General features: G+C 46.4%; 1 protein-coding gene across 2 annotated transcripts in view; it reads right to left on the reverse strand.

Moving 5' to 3' along the window:
* The window catches only part of Pdss2 (decaprenyl diphosphate synthase subunit 2), a 229523-nt gene that overhangs the window by 20799 nt on the left and 194662 nt on the right, over positions 1–14062 (reverse strand). The gene's annotated exons all lie outside the window — the stretch shown is intronic.

Genomic DNA, 14062 nt, shown 5'->3' on the forward strand with positions numbered 1-14062 from the left:
ACAGAGGGTGATATAAAGGAGAAAAGGGATTAACTGGGAGGGGCATTTAAGTGGAGAGAAAGAGGAGGGTAGGGCAGAGGAGGGGGTGGAGTGAGGGTTAACGAACACTAAGGATGCTTGAAAAGTCATATGGAAACCTATTTTTTTCTTTCTTTCTTCCTTCCTTTCTTTCTTTCTCTCTCTCTCTCTCTCTTTTTTTTTTTTTAAGAGAGGGTTTCTCTGTGTAACTGCCCTGGCTGTCCTGGAACTCTATACACCAGGCTGGCTTCAAACTCACAGGGATCCCCCTGCCTCTGCCTCCAGAGCGTTGGGATTAAAGGCATGTGCTACCACACCCAACTCAGGAAACCTACTATTTTAACACACATGCATGCACACAATTTATTGGCATTACCCTACAGAGAAGGTAATTTGCCATAGGTTGCCAAATAAAAGCCCAGTTTTAATTGTGGAATACCTGCCCTCAAACTGTTGTTCAAGGGACCTTGGAGGCCCCGGAACAACAGGCCATTGCCATTGCTCTAATTTGCCCACCAGAACTTGATAGTTAGACCTTATGCTTAAGACACCAAAAACTTCGGTCACAGAAAATGGAGAAATCGAGTTGGCATTGACCAAGAAGTGTCCCTCCTGCTGGCTGGCTTTCATAGTACCAGAAGGTGCTGTGCAGGTTGCTCAGGGACAAAAGTCATCGACAGTTACTCAGTTGTGAACACTATGAGCTATCCAATAAGGAACGGCTGGCAAGAAATGCCCATGAATGCAATAGAGGCATGAATGTCATGGGGATAACCAACTGCTTTCTGATTGGATTAAAGTTCTTCTCCATAGGAGGAAATGCCTCATGCTGTAAATCTGGCTCTAGGGTGAACCTAATACTATTATTTTGCTAAAGAGAAATAATGTCACCTGCTCTGTAAACTTGTATTTCGACACCCATAGATTAGTGCAGATCTCAGATTTCATCAGAGAAGCTTCTCTGTGCAACAGAGAGTGTTTAATGCAGCAGCTCACAATTGGTCCAAGTGCAGAGAACACGTGTCTATGGAGTGCTTGACCACAACGGAACATCTGTATCTTACTCCATCCCCAGGAATCAGGTCTATCATGGAAGAGGAGGTGGAAAAAGTATAAGAACCAGAGATCAGGGAGAACCAAAGTGAAACCATGTCTTCTGGACACAACAGGATCATTGCACTCGTGAACTAACACAGTTAATCTGCACAAGATTAGACCAGTCAATGGTACAGCATAGAGGGAGGAGGACTCATGAACCTCTATCCTTAGCTGAGGAACTAACTACTGACTCTCTCTCTCTCTCTCTCTCTCTCTCTCTCTCTCTCTCTCTCTCTGTGTGTGTGTGTGTGTGTGTGTATTCTTTAAGGGTGTGGCCCCTGGAAGGCTGCTTCAGTGGATAGCCACACATACAAGTATATGGGCAAAACAAACTGGACTCAGTGGGTTATTAAAGAAAAACCAGGCAAAACAAAACAACAAAAAAACCAAGAAATTAAATTGGGAGGGAGGGTTAGGGGAGTGGGTGTTAGATCTGAAAGGAATTGAGGGAGAGTTAAGAGGTACTAAATATGATTACAGTACATTGTATGCATTATGGAATTCTCAAAGAATTATTAAAATATTATAATATCTAGGAGTTGACACATACTTTTAATCTCAATACTCAGGAGGCAGAGGCAGGCAGAGCCCTGTGGGTTTGATGTCATCCTGGTCTACAGAGTGAGTTCCAGTCTAGCTGGGTTGCATAGTAAGACTGTCTCAAAAATATATATAAATTAATATCTCGATCTCTATCTATATAGATCTAGATATATAAACATATATACTTGAGAGAAAATAAGAGGAACAAAGGAGGAGTCTAGTAGGTCTTATGAATTGGTCCAGGGAGATGTACAAACAGATGGAGCATCTTTAGTTATTTATCCATCCATTTATTCAACAAATATTTATTGGGAAGCAATTGTGTGTGAGGCCATAAGCCTTCAGAGTACAGTGATAAACACACACACACAATTCATGATTGCAACCAAGAATTAGTCTTCAACAATAGAATCTGCTGTAGCCTCAAGAGAAATGTTAAGTATTAAAATATGAAAGCCAGGGGCTGGAGAGATGTCCTAGACCCTGGCTCAGTTCCCAGCGCTCACACGGCGGCTCACAACTACCTGTAACTCCAGAGGATTCAAGGCTGCCCTCTTTTGGGCTGAGGGTCTGCATGCATGTGGTGCACAGACAAACACGTAGACAAAACACTCAAGGGGCTGGAGAGACGGCTCAAACAAAAAAGTGAATTTGAGAATGGCCTGGGCTGGCTGTGGCGGTGCACACTGGTAGGATTTGCTGAAGGGGAGGTGGGGCACTGCAGGATCACAAGTACGAGGCCAGCCTGGTCTACAGAGCAAGCTCCAGGACAGTTGGGTATCATAAAAAAAAGAAAAAAAAAAAAAAAAAAAAAAAAAAAGAAAAGGAAAACAGAACAGGATGGATTGTTCCACTAATTATTATTATTACTGTGAGCTAACCAATTTAACACTTTATCTAAAACATTATAAAGCAAATATCAACAGCAAGGAATATTTGAAGAAAAATAAGAGCAATTTACAAGGGCCAATATTCAAACAGTATCAACAGAAGTTGGGCTAATAACTGAGAAGGAGACATACTTTATAATGCTATAATGTCATAAAAGAGGCTTATCATGGAAATCACTTAATAATTTTATTCATGATCCACAAGGAATAGATATAATGATCACTGACTCTACTGATGTCATTGAGGTGTGTAGGATTGCTAATACCCAGAGAACGAGAATCTAATTTAAAAATAACATTAGGAAATTAGAGGACTACATCGCCAAAGCAAGACAATGCCACCGGGAGTGTGACGCTGCGCACTTGAATAAGGAGGGCACGTCAGGAGAGCTCATGGGAAGAAACACTGCCTGAGGAGACTGGTTATTGCCCGTGTGACTAGAAAAGGTTATTTTGAGACAGGATATTGCTATGTAGCCCAGGCTAGTCTTAAGCTATGCGGGGCTAAAGCTGGCCTGGAAGTGAACGTCCTCCCATCCCTACTTTACAGGAGGGCATCACTCTCGGCATTGGAGAGGAAAAAAAAATTTTTTTTCTTTTTTTTTTTGAGATAAGTATCATGTATCTTAGGCTGGTGGTAAGTTCCTCATCCTTCTGTCTCCACTTCCTAGATTACAGACGTGCACCACTGTGCCCAGCCCCCACTTCCCCAGCACTGGATTACAGACGTGCACCACTGTGCCCAGCCCCCACTTCCCCAGCACTGGATTACAGATGTGCACCACTGTGCCCAGCCCCCACTTCCCCAGCACTGGATTACAGATGTGCACCACTGTGCCCAGCCCCACTTCCCCAGCACTGGATTACAGATGTGCACCACTGTGCCCAGTCCCCACTTCCCCAGCACTGGATAACAGATGTGCACCACTGTGCCCAGTCCCTATTCTCCAAGCACTGAATTTAGACGTGTACCATGTCTAAAAAGAAATAATTTTTTTTGACAAAAAAGTTTCATATGTCAAAAATCTTTTTTTTTTTTTTTTTTTTTTTTTTTTTTTTTTTTTTTTTTTTTTAGTTTTTGGAGACAGGGTTTCTCTGTGTAGCTTTGCGCCTTTCCTGGAACTCACTTGGTAGCCCAGGCTGGCCTTGAACTCATAGAGATCTGCCTGCCTCTGCCTCCCGAGTGCTGGGATTAAAAGCGTGTGCCACCACCGCCTGGCCAAAAATCTTCTTAATAACATTTATTTGTTTTAAAATATTTTATTTTTTATTTTATGTGTATGGGTGTTTTGCCTGCATGTATATCTGTGCACCAGGGATGTTCCTGTTGCCTGGGGCGGGGGGAGCTAGATCTCCTGAAATAGAGTTACAGACAGTTATGAGTCTCCATGCGGGTGCTGGGAATTGAGTGTGGGTCCTCTGGAAGAAGAGGCTGAGCCCAGCACAAAAGCCTTTACCTTCGGCTCTGGACAGCAACTGGTCAGTGAGGGGCTCAGCAGCTGAGAGCATGCGCTGCTTCTGCAGAGGACCTGAGTTTGGTGCCCAGCTCCCAGGTTGCGGGGCTCAGAACTGCCTATAACTCCAGCTCCAGGGAATCCAACATCCTCGCACTCATATACGCGCACACACACACATATACACATAAAAAATAAATCTATAAAAAAGTTGCTGGGGATGGAGAGATGGATCAGTGGTTAAGAGCATTGACTGCTCTTCCAGAGGACCTGGGTTCAATTCCCAGCACCCACATGGCATCTCATAACTGTCTGCAACTCCAGTTCCAGGAGACTTGATTACCCATGGCAATACACCAATGCACATAAAAATAAATAATAGTAAGTTGCTATAAACTGTCTTAAGCCAACACAAATTTACTATTTAAATAATAAAGAAAAAAGAAGTCGATCAATTATTATTTTTCTATCACCTTGAAGAAAATTTGAAATCAAAGCAATGACTGCTAAAAACTGACTGAAGTAAACTGTTACAAACAGATTAGTAGGACCTAGTGGCGCACATCTTTAGTCCCAGCACTGAGAAAGCAGAGGCAGGTGGTTCTCTGTGATTTCTAGGCCAGCCTGGTCTACATGGTGAGCCCCAGGTTAGCCACGCCTAAGCAGTGAGACTCTGTCTCAAAAGAGAAACAAACAAACAAACAAACAAAAAAACAGACTAAAGACAGTCTACTCATGTTGCTTGTCAGAACCGTGACTGCCCGGAGAAAAACAGCCAGCTTAACAGTGACTGACAGGAAGCGGGGCCTGGGGAGTCCCCGGAAGGAAGGCAGTTCTGGCCTGCAGTGCAGTGCTTTTCCTGGTGGGGCCACGAGAGCCACGCGTCCAGGCCTGTCCCTGGACTGGCTTTCCTCCTGCTCAGTCGTGCTCAGCTCCTCGGCTGCTCCAGGAGGACAGCACAAAAACAACTCACACTTCCCAGCTGGGTGTGGTGGTGGCTCAGCTGGAAATCCCATTACTCAGGAGGCTGAGGCAGGTGAATCACTCACTACGAGTTCATGGCCAGGGTGGGCGAGAGTGAAACCTTGTCTCAAAAAAACAAAAACAAGAGCTGGCGAGATGGCTCAGCAGACACAGGCACCTGCTCGGTAAGCCTGGCGGCCTTGTCACCCACGTGTCTCTCTCTGTCTCTCTCACAGACATGCACGCACGCACGCACACGCATGCACGCACGCACGCAGACAGCAAAGCCAGACCCTCACAAACAAGTTCTATCCCCAGATGTGATTCCTGCCTGTTGCCACAGATATAAGCAATTTCCTAGAAGCTTAGATTTAAATTCTGGACACTTCACGAGACACAAGACTTTAGACAGTTTATTTTCAATTCTCACCAGTTTAGGCCATATCCCCCCCCACCCCGGGAGCTGAGGACCGAACCCAGGGCCACCACTGAGCTAAATCCCCAAACCCTAGGCCATAATCTTAAAAGGAAAAAAAAATCCAATTCAAATCAGAGCCTATAATTAAAAAGTGAAAACCTTTAAAAACTACAATGTATTTCTTCTTTACAACATGCCTTTATTCACATATTGTAGTGTGCTAGTCTCCAGTCTTTATTAGCCATGGACTTTATTAAACATTGTACAGTTACACCCACGTCATACGGTTTCTGCAATTGGAGTTTTCCTTTCAAAGGCTGCTATAAACATCTTGTCTCCTGCACTGCAAGCCCTTCAGGAACAAGGCAGGACAGAGAAGGTCAATGCAGCGAGGCAGTCTCCATAATTACCACTAATTAAAACAGGAACACTAATGGTAAAATATCTTCAGGAGACTGGAGGAAATGAGAGACTCCGCGCCTACCCTGATGCTGACACAAAGTCCCAGGACAGGAGAAGCAGCATCTGCCCCAGAAAAGGGGACAGGGAGGAGGAAACAGCAACATCTGGTGTCTAATTGTGCCAATATGAAAACTTCGCAGGGCCAGCGATCCAGGGCTGTGGGAACGCGTGCCACAGAAACTGTCTGTTAGAAATAAGTCAATAAGCACAAAAACAAACAAGTCTGGCTTTGTGTGTAAAGAAGGAGCGATAGTACTTCAATTTTTTCAATACTCAGTTTCCAAAAAAAAAAAAAAAAAAAAAAAAAGGATTCGGGACTCAGTTTCTAACAGCTCAGTTGAAGCATTTATAAACAATAAAAAGAAATGGCTACCAGGGCAAGTCTTGGGAGGGAGAATCATGAAGTAAGAGGAAATACTCTTTTTCTTCTCAAAGGAAGGGATGATGTGACTATGTGAATGCAAATGTTAGTGGACATCTTTGCTGGTGGGAAGAGAATTTTAATGTGCACTTTATGCAAATACATCTTTCAAGGACTTCGGGAGGCTAAGAGGGCAGGAGAGAGCAGCGGCTACCAGGCCCTGATTCTGAGAGGCATCGGTGGCACAGCTGGAACCTGCTGTCCTGGACCAGGAACCAACCCTGAGAGGCAGCAGGAGCCGAGCCTGCCATCCCAAGGGTCGCTCTTACACTTGGCAGGGAACTGGATGCCCACAGAATTCCTATCTGCAGGACTTTTCCTTGCCCAGTGCGTATCCTTGAGCTGTTCTGGGTTTAGAGGGAACCTCCTAAGAGGACGTTAGGGGGCTGGAGAGATGGCTTCAGAGTTAAGAACGCATTCTGCTCTTCCCAAGAACCTGAACTCAGTTCCTAACCCCTCCTGTAATTCCATTCCCAGGATATATATCTGATGTCCTCTTATGGCTTCCATGGGTAGACGCACCCACTGTTTACACAGGTATACAAGGAGGTAAGATACAGACACACACACACACAATAAAATAAAGAACCTAAACAGCACAACAACAACAGGGCCAGTGAGCCGGCTCAGTGGGTGAAAGGCCACCCTGACAACCGGAATTCACTCTCCAGATCCGACTGCGTGGAGGAGAGCACTCACTCCTGAGCTTCCTGTGGGTGTGCACCATGCACTCTCACACATACCTCTCACACAATAATAACAAAAATAAACTTTTTCAAAAAGCGGGGGGAAAAACCCACCTCACTTGTGTATTGAGTCACAGGCCAAACGATAGGAAATGCAGAATAAAGCAGAGTAAGTGTAAAAGGAGCCATTGGGACTACAGTCTCCGTGTCTGCACGAGCATGAATGTCAAAGGCCATCTAAGGCTCGGCTCAGGCACTCGGGAAAGAAGGAACAGAAGGCAAACTCCACAGTGCTTCACAGAGTCTGGTTTTGATCAAGCGATTTTTGCCAAAACCTGTATAGCTGAAGCAACGATGTAAAAGAAACCGGGAACAAGTCTGTGTCTCTGTGATGGAGATATTTAAACAAGCCATCTTGAAAATGTTAAAAAATTAAAATTGTACAAAGTCGAACCATAGGTGCCATGTTTTGCCTGAAGTGGTAAAAATACCATCTGCCTCAGTCTTTTAGCAGCAGCTTATTTCAGTAGCAGCCGGCTCAACGATGGCAGACACGCGCCCGCCCGCTCGGCTCCAGCTGGGGAAATACACAGACGTTTGTAGATGTTGTTCTAAGAGTCGTCAACATACTCGCTTTCTTTTAGACATGTATGTTAGTTGCCATAGCAAACCAAGTGTGAACGTGGTCCGAGAGGCTTCTGCACCAGCCCCGGGGCATACCAGGGATTCCTGCAATTCAATAGGTGGTAGGTACCCTTCCCTCCAGCACTGAGCAGAATCAGCAGTGCTTAATGCTGGGGGGGGGGGCAGCTGAGGGACAGGGAATAGTCTGAGAGCTGTCCACCCAGGCATACAGACCGGGCACCGTCACTAACTGTCACACAGCACTGTGTGCAAGACCAAATCTTGGCACAAGCTACGTGGTCACAATTCAGTTCTGGTAAGCACGTTGCATCTTACAAACCTCTTTTTGGAGTCTTTTTTTTTTTTTTATGTGCATTGGTGTTTTGCCTGCATGTGTGAGGGTATTGGATCCCCTGCAAATGGAGTCACAGACAGTTGTGAGTTGCCATGTAGGTGCTGGGATTGAACCTGGGTCCTCTGGAAGAGCAGCCAGTGTTCTTAACTGCTGAGCCATCTCTCCAGCCCCTTTCTGGAGTCTTAACTGTGCAAGTAAGACAGCTATTCATTTCCATCTGACATTCTAGAACTGCCACCCTTGCCCAGCTACCTCAAGGGGAAGGATTTAATGAATGGAAACTTGTTGTGTGCTTTGCTACCTTAAGAATAAAGATACCACGGCAGCATAAAACATCACATCTAGGATTGAATGCAACCAGAACTCAGTTAAAAAGTAATGCAAAGCCAGGGGTGGTGGCACACGCCTCTAATTCCAGCACTCAGGAGGCCGAGGCGGGAGGCTGAGGAATTCTAGGTCAGTTTGGGTTACATAGTGAAATCCTGTTATAAAACTAAACACATGCCCAAATAAAAAAGGAACAGAAACTTAATATCTTACCCAGTGAATGTGAAAAGTATTCTGGAAATCAAGTTGGACTGATGTAAAAATGATCACCTTTCCAGCCCTCCCTTATATCCTCCTCATCTCAGACTGGTAGATTTGAGTGATGGGGTATAAAGCTAGCATGAACAACTGAAATTAATTTTTTATAGTTTTCTGAAACTGATTTTTTTCTTTTCGGATAAAATTAGGCTCTTGGGAATGAAGGAGATTTCAGCAGCAAATAAGTTTCAGCACAATCTCCTGAAATGGCTGCTGAGTTCTTCAAATTCTATCTTAGAGATAATCCTATCAGGGACCCCCACGCCACCTACCACGCTGCCTGCATTAGCTCGAGCGAACATCCGTCATTAGCAATGAGACCACACGGAGCAGAACAGAGCTGGAGACCTGAAGTCATCATGTCTGTGCTTCCTCAACCCCACAGTGCACTGCAAATGTCACCACGAGCGGCACCTTCCACATCTATTTCCTGTGAGAGAAGGACAGACTGTCCCCTCCTCTCCCTGTAATGCCTGGGCTTACATTTGTGTCAGGGTGACAAGATCTGGTTAATTACTGGAATCTATCCAGACCAACTGTGCTTTGCCTTTAAGTGTCACAATAGCACTAGAAATTCAGGGGACACTTTTTGTCTGCTGAGCAACAGTGACCCAGCTTTGGGAGAGGCAACCAAGGCAAGCAGGGGCTGGCCATATTCTACAGTGAGTGTGCTCTTAGAAGTTCTGAGCCTCCAACTGTGGACCTCACACTAACACACGCACATGCACACGCACATGCACACGCACCCACGCACGCACGCAAACTCAAGCACTGACAGCCTGGGCTGGGAGTAGATGCACCTGTGAGTGTGGTTGGACAGGCTGCTGCTTTCAGAATACTCACATTCTGCTGGGAAAGAAACAGTCACACTGATGGTCGGCTTAGATCAGGACAGTGCTAAGAAAGAGAGGAGAGGAGTGTCTAGACAGGGAGGCTTGAGTCAGGGAAACTGTGGTGTCAGGCCTGTGGACGCTTGTTCATGTGGTCCTCATGGTATTAGCACAAGGAAGTACAAGGTAGCCGGGCGGTGGTGGTGGTGGCGGCGGCGGCGGCGGCGGCGGCTCACGCCTCCCAGCACTTGGGAGGCAGAGACAGGTGGATCTCTGTTTGAGGCCAGCCTGGACTACAGAGTGAGATTCAGGATAGACTCCAAAACTACCCAGAGAAACCCTGTCTTGAAAAACAAACAAAAAGAAAACACAAGGTAATTAAGTGACTCATACCAGGTTCTGCAGCAAGTTGGTAGGTCTAGAAATGCCTTTTCTTTTTCTTTTTTGAGACAGGGAACTCATTATATAGGCCAGGCTGGCCTCAAACTTACAAAGATCAATCTGCCTCTGCCTCCCTCATGCTGGGATTAAAGGTGTGCACCACCACCACCCGGCTGTCAAAGTCCTTCTTTGAGAAATTCTATGGAGTGGTTAAGAGCACTGGCTGCTCTTCTAGATGACCAGGTTCAGTTCCCAGCACCCACACAGCAGCTTCCAACTGTCTGTCACTCCAGTTCCAGGAGATCTGGTGCCCTCACACTGACACCAATGCACATAAAAAAATAAATAAATAAAAAGAAAAACTCTAGGAAGTCTGTAAGTGCTCAGTAGTCACCTCCCCAGATGTTCGGACTCACGCCGGCTTTTCACCGTCCTTGTCTCCCTTACCCCAGCCTTCTGGAGCTCACTTCCTCCCACTGTACTCCACAGGCTCCATTCATTCAGTACTAGGCAGGAAGTGTTAGGCACCAGTTACAAAGGCCAAACACCAACAACAACAAACACCAACCGACCAACCAAACCACCCCCCAAACAAAAGCAAACCCAGCCCTGTCCTTGCCCTCAAAGAGCTCACAGTCTACCCTCTCAGCATGGGTCGCTGTAAACAACGATGACATAATGAGAGACGTACAGTGTCTAAGATAGAGGGAAGTGGCTGATCCAGCCCGGACAAGCGCAGAGGCCTCCTTACAGGCGATGATGCTGAGTTTCATGTTATAGGAGGGACAGGAGGATGCAGAAAGCATCCTTGGAAACTATCTTCCCAGCAGAGCAGACAGTAAGAGCCAGACTCAGAAAACAAAGCCAGGTCTGTGACGCAAGCAAGCCTGTAATTCCAGCTCCTTGGGAGGCCGAGGCAAAAGCAATGCAAGCTCCAGGGCTGCCTGGGCCAGCAGGCCAAGTTCAAGGCCAGGCTGGTCACAGCGAGGCTGTCTCAAGATAAGAAGGGGGGCTGGAGATGTGGCCAAGTGGCACAAGTGGCAGAGGGCTTGTCTAGTGTGAGTGAGGCGCTCGGTTCAACCCCCAGGAACAGAACACGACAAAAGGGAAGACACAGAGAACTGAAGAGTGTGCAACGTGCTCTGGTGCTGCTGCTGGGGAGATGGGAGGTGAAGCTGGAGTCTTCCCAGAGGTGGATTACACAACCCTACCTAAGCAGCCCCGCGAGCTCTGAGTACCCTGCAGACGGCCAGTCGGGGGTTGGAAGCAGCACACTGGAAGTGTGCACCTTACCTGGCAATGGGTCTGTGGTGACAAAAGAGGCAGGGAGACCAGGTGGTCGGATTTTCTGTGAGTCACATGGGGAGATGTGAGTCCAAGCAAGGGGAAGAGGCGGGGGATGAGAAAATGTGGGGTTTGAAACTGTGTGATCTAGTAATAGCACACAGTAAGCGGGTGCAGTTTCTCACACAGTTGACTTACGGTAGGAAGACAGTGTCAGCAACATCAGAGTAAGTAGAGTGGACTAAGGCACAGCACCGAGTGTGAGCTAGACCCTGCTGAGAGCAGCGCTCTGGGGAGAGTGCCTTATCAACAGAGGCTCGTGGATGACCTTTAACGAACCGATGGCTTTGGTGTGAAGTGAAAGGCTGTATGGGAACTCAAGTCTTTTACTCAACCTTGCTGTGAACTTGGAACTGCTCTAAGAAGCAAAGCCATGAAATAATAACATTTAAATAGCCTAGAGATGCTAAACTGGGTTGCTGATGCTGGAAGGCCCAAGAAGACATGTCCAGAGCCACAATCAACAAAGTTCAAAGCCACCATGAGGCTCAACCTTACATCCAAGACACGACAGAAAGGAAGCTAAGATACATGCCACTAAGAGTAACGTATGGAAACCAGCTCTAGGTTTACAGACCTTCCATTACCTAGTCTTCTTAGAGGCGCAAAGACTTGTGTGGCAGAGCAAGGTCATGAGTTGGAGCAAAACATGGAGCCTCAGGCATGCACCTCTGGGCTGCCTGTGGAGTGCAGAGTCCACTCAGCCTCAGAAAGCGCAGACACTTGTAGATGTGCTCACCCTCCAGATACTCTTGCTTGTCACATAAGTCACATGGTTAGCATGGCCCTTCAGCTAAGCAGCCATATACATGCTGTACACTTGAAAAATGTTCCTTTTTGCCCTGAGGGGAAAACAGAGTGTCACCTAAATGTGTTCACAGGCCATACTGTGTCCTGAGCTCTAACGTCTTGCAGATTTATTTATTTAAAAGGCTTTTTAATATTTATTCATTATTTTATGTGTATGTATATGTACCAAGTGTGTGCCTGGTACCCCTTGAAGATCAGAAGAGGGCTTCAGATCCCCTTGCAGGGTTACAAACAGTTGTGAGCTGCCACGTGGGTGCTGAGAATCAAAATACAGTCCTCTGTAAGAGCAACAAGTACTCTTAACTGCTGAGCTTATTCTCCAGCCCCTCACAGGTTTATAGTTTTGGTTTTCATGAGATAATGTCTCTTAACATAAACCTGGCTGTTCTGGATCTCACTGTGTGGATGAAGCAGGTCTTGAACTTGTTATGTAGCCCAAGATGATTTTGAAAACTCGTGATCCTCCTGCTTCCTCCTCTCAAATACTGGGATCACAAGCATGTGCCACTAGGCTTGGTTTCATGTGGTGCTGGGAATGAAACCCAGGACACCGCACATGTGAGGTAAGCGCTCTGCTGAGGTACACAGATCCACATCTTACTTAATTGTATTTATTTAATTTAATTTCACTGGGTGTATCGGTGTGTGTGCACATCAGTTTCTCCTTCCATTGTGTTGGTTCCAGGGATGGACTGGATCATCAGGCTTGATGGCAAGTGCCTTCACCTGCTAACCCATTTCATCGCCATCCCCTTTTAACTAAAAATTAACAAATATTTATTATAATTGCGTGTGGGTGTATGATGTGACGGTATGAGTGTAGGCACAGGTGGAGGTCAGAGGACAGCTCTGGGAGCTGGTTCTGTCTGTCCACTGTGTGGTCCAGAGACCGATCTCAGGCTGCAGACTTGCAAGACCACTTTACCCACTCAGCTACCTGATTGGCTCAAAGGTTCTTTAAATTCAATCATTCTTTTCTGTTTTGGAGATGAGGTCTCATGCAGTGCTGGCCTCAAATTCCTGATCCTCCTGTCTACCTCCCAAGTGCTAGATTGTAAGTGTCTGCTATGGTGCCTACCATATTTTAAGAAAGGAAGGAGATGTGTCAAAATGACCTGGGGAGGCTGTCAATCATCCTGTCTGGCCAACCTTGCTCTCTTTCTCTCTCTCTCTTTTTTTTTTTTTTAAGACAGGGTTTCTCTGTGTAGCTTTGCACCTTTCTTGGATCTCGCTCTGTAGACCAGGCTGGCCTTGAACTCACAAAGATCCGCCTGCCTCTGCCTCCCGAGTGCTGGGATTAAAGGTGTGCGCCACTACTGCCCGGCTAGACTTGGGTCCTCTTGATTTCACAGCATGCACTCTCACCTGCTGAACCACTGTCTGAGCCCTGACCCTCTCTTTTAACAATATGCTTGCCAGTGACTTTATAACTTATACAATGCTCATAGTTCTAGAGGCTGGAAAATACAAGTGTGGTGGTTTGAATAGGAACGGCCCCCATGTGTGTGAATGCTTGGCCCGTAGGGAGTGGCACCATTAGCAGGTGTGGCCTTGTTGGAGGAAGTGTGTCACTGTAGAAGTGGGCTTTGAGGACTCATATATGCTCAAGCTATGCTCAGTGTGGCAGTTTACTTCCTGTTGCCTGCAGATCAAGATGTAGAACTCTCAGCTGCTTCTCCAGCACCATGCCTGCCTGCATGCCACCATGCTTCTTTCCATGACTAAATCTTGCCATGATGAACTAAACCTCAGAAGCTATAAGCCTGCCCCAGTTAAATGTTTTCCTTTATAAGAGTTGCCGTGGTCACGGTGTCTCTTCACAGCAATAAAACCAAACCTAAGACAATAAGACACATCATAACATGGTGTGTTTTGTTGTGTGCACTTTCAAAAGCTCCACAAGTGATGTGGAATTTGTGCTCACACAGTCCATGTTGTACCATGTGTCACTGATGCTATGGTTTGAATGTGCCCCAAACTTGATTCCCCAATTGATATGCTGACGGTTTGGGGAGGGGAACCTTTAGGGTGCAATCAGGACTAAGTGAGATTGTGAAGGCAGGGTCCCCATGATGCATTAGAGGAGATACCCCGCTAGCATGCCTGTTAGCATTTAGGCATCTGTACTGGCTGCCCTCAGGGTCCTGACAGGATAAACCTCAGCTGCAGTCACTAAGAGC

Source organism: Peromyscus leucopus, chromosome 8a, assembly GCF_004664715.2.
Source record: "Peromyscus leucopus breed LL Stock chromosome 8a, UCI_PerLeu_2.1, whole genome shotgun sequence".
Taxonomy (NCBI): Eukaryota; Metazoa; Chordata; class Mammalia; order Rodentia; family Cricetidae; genus Peromyscus; species Peromyscus leucopus.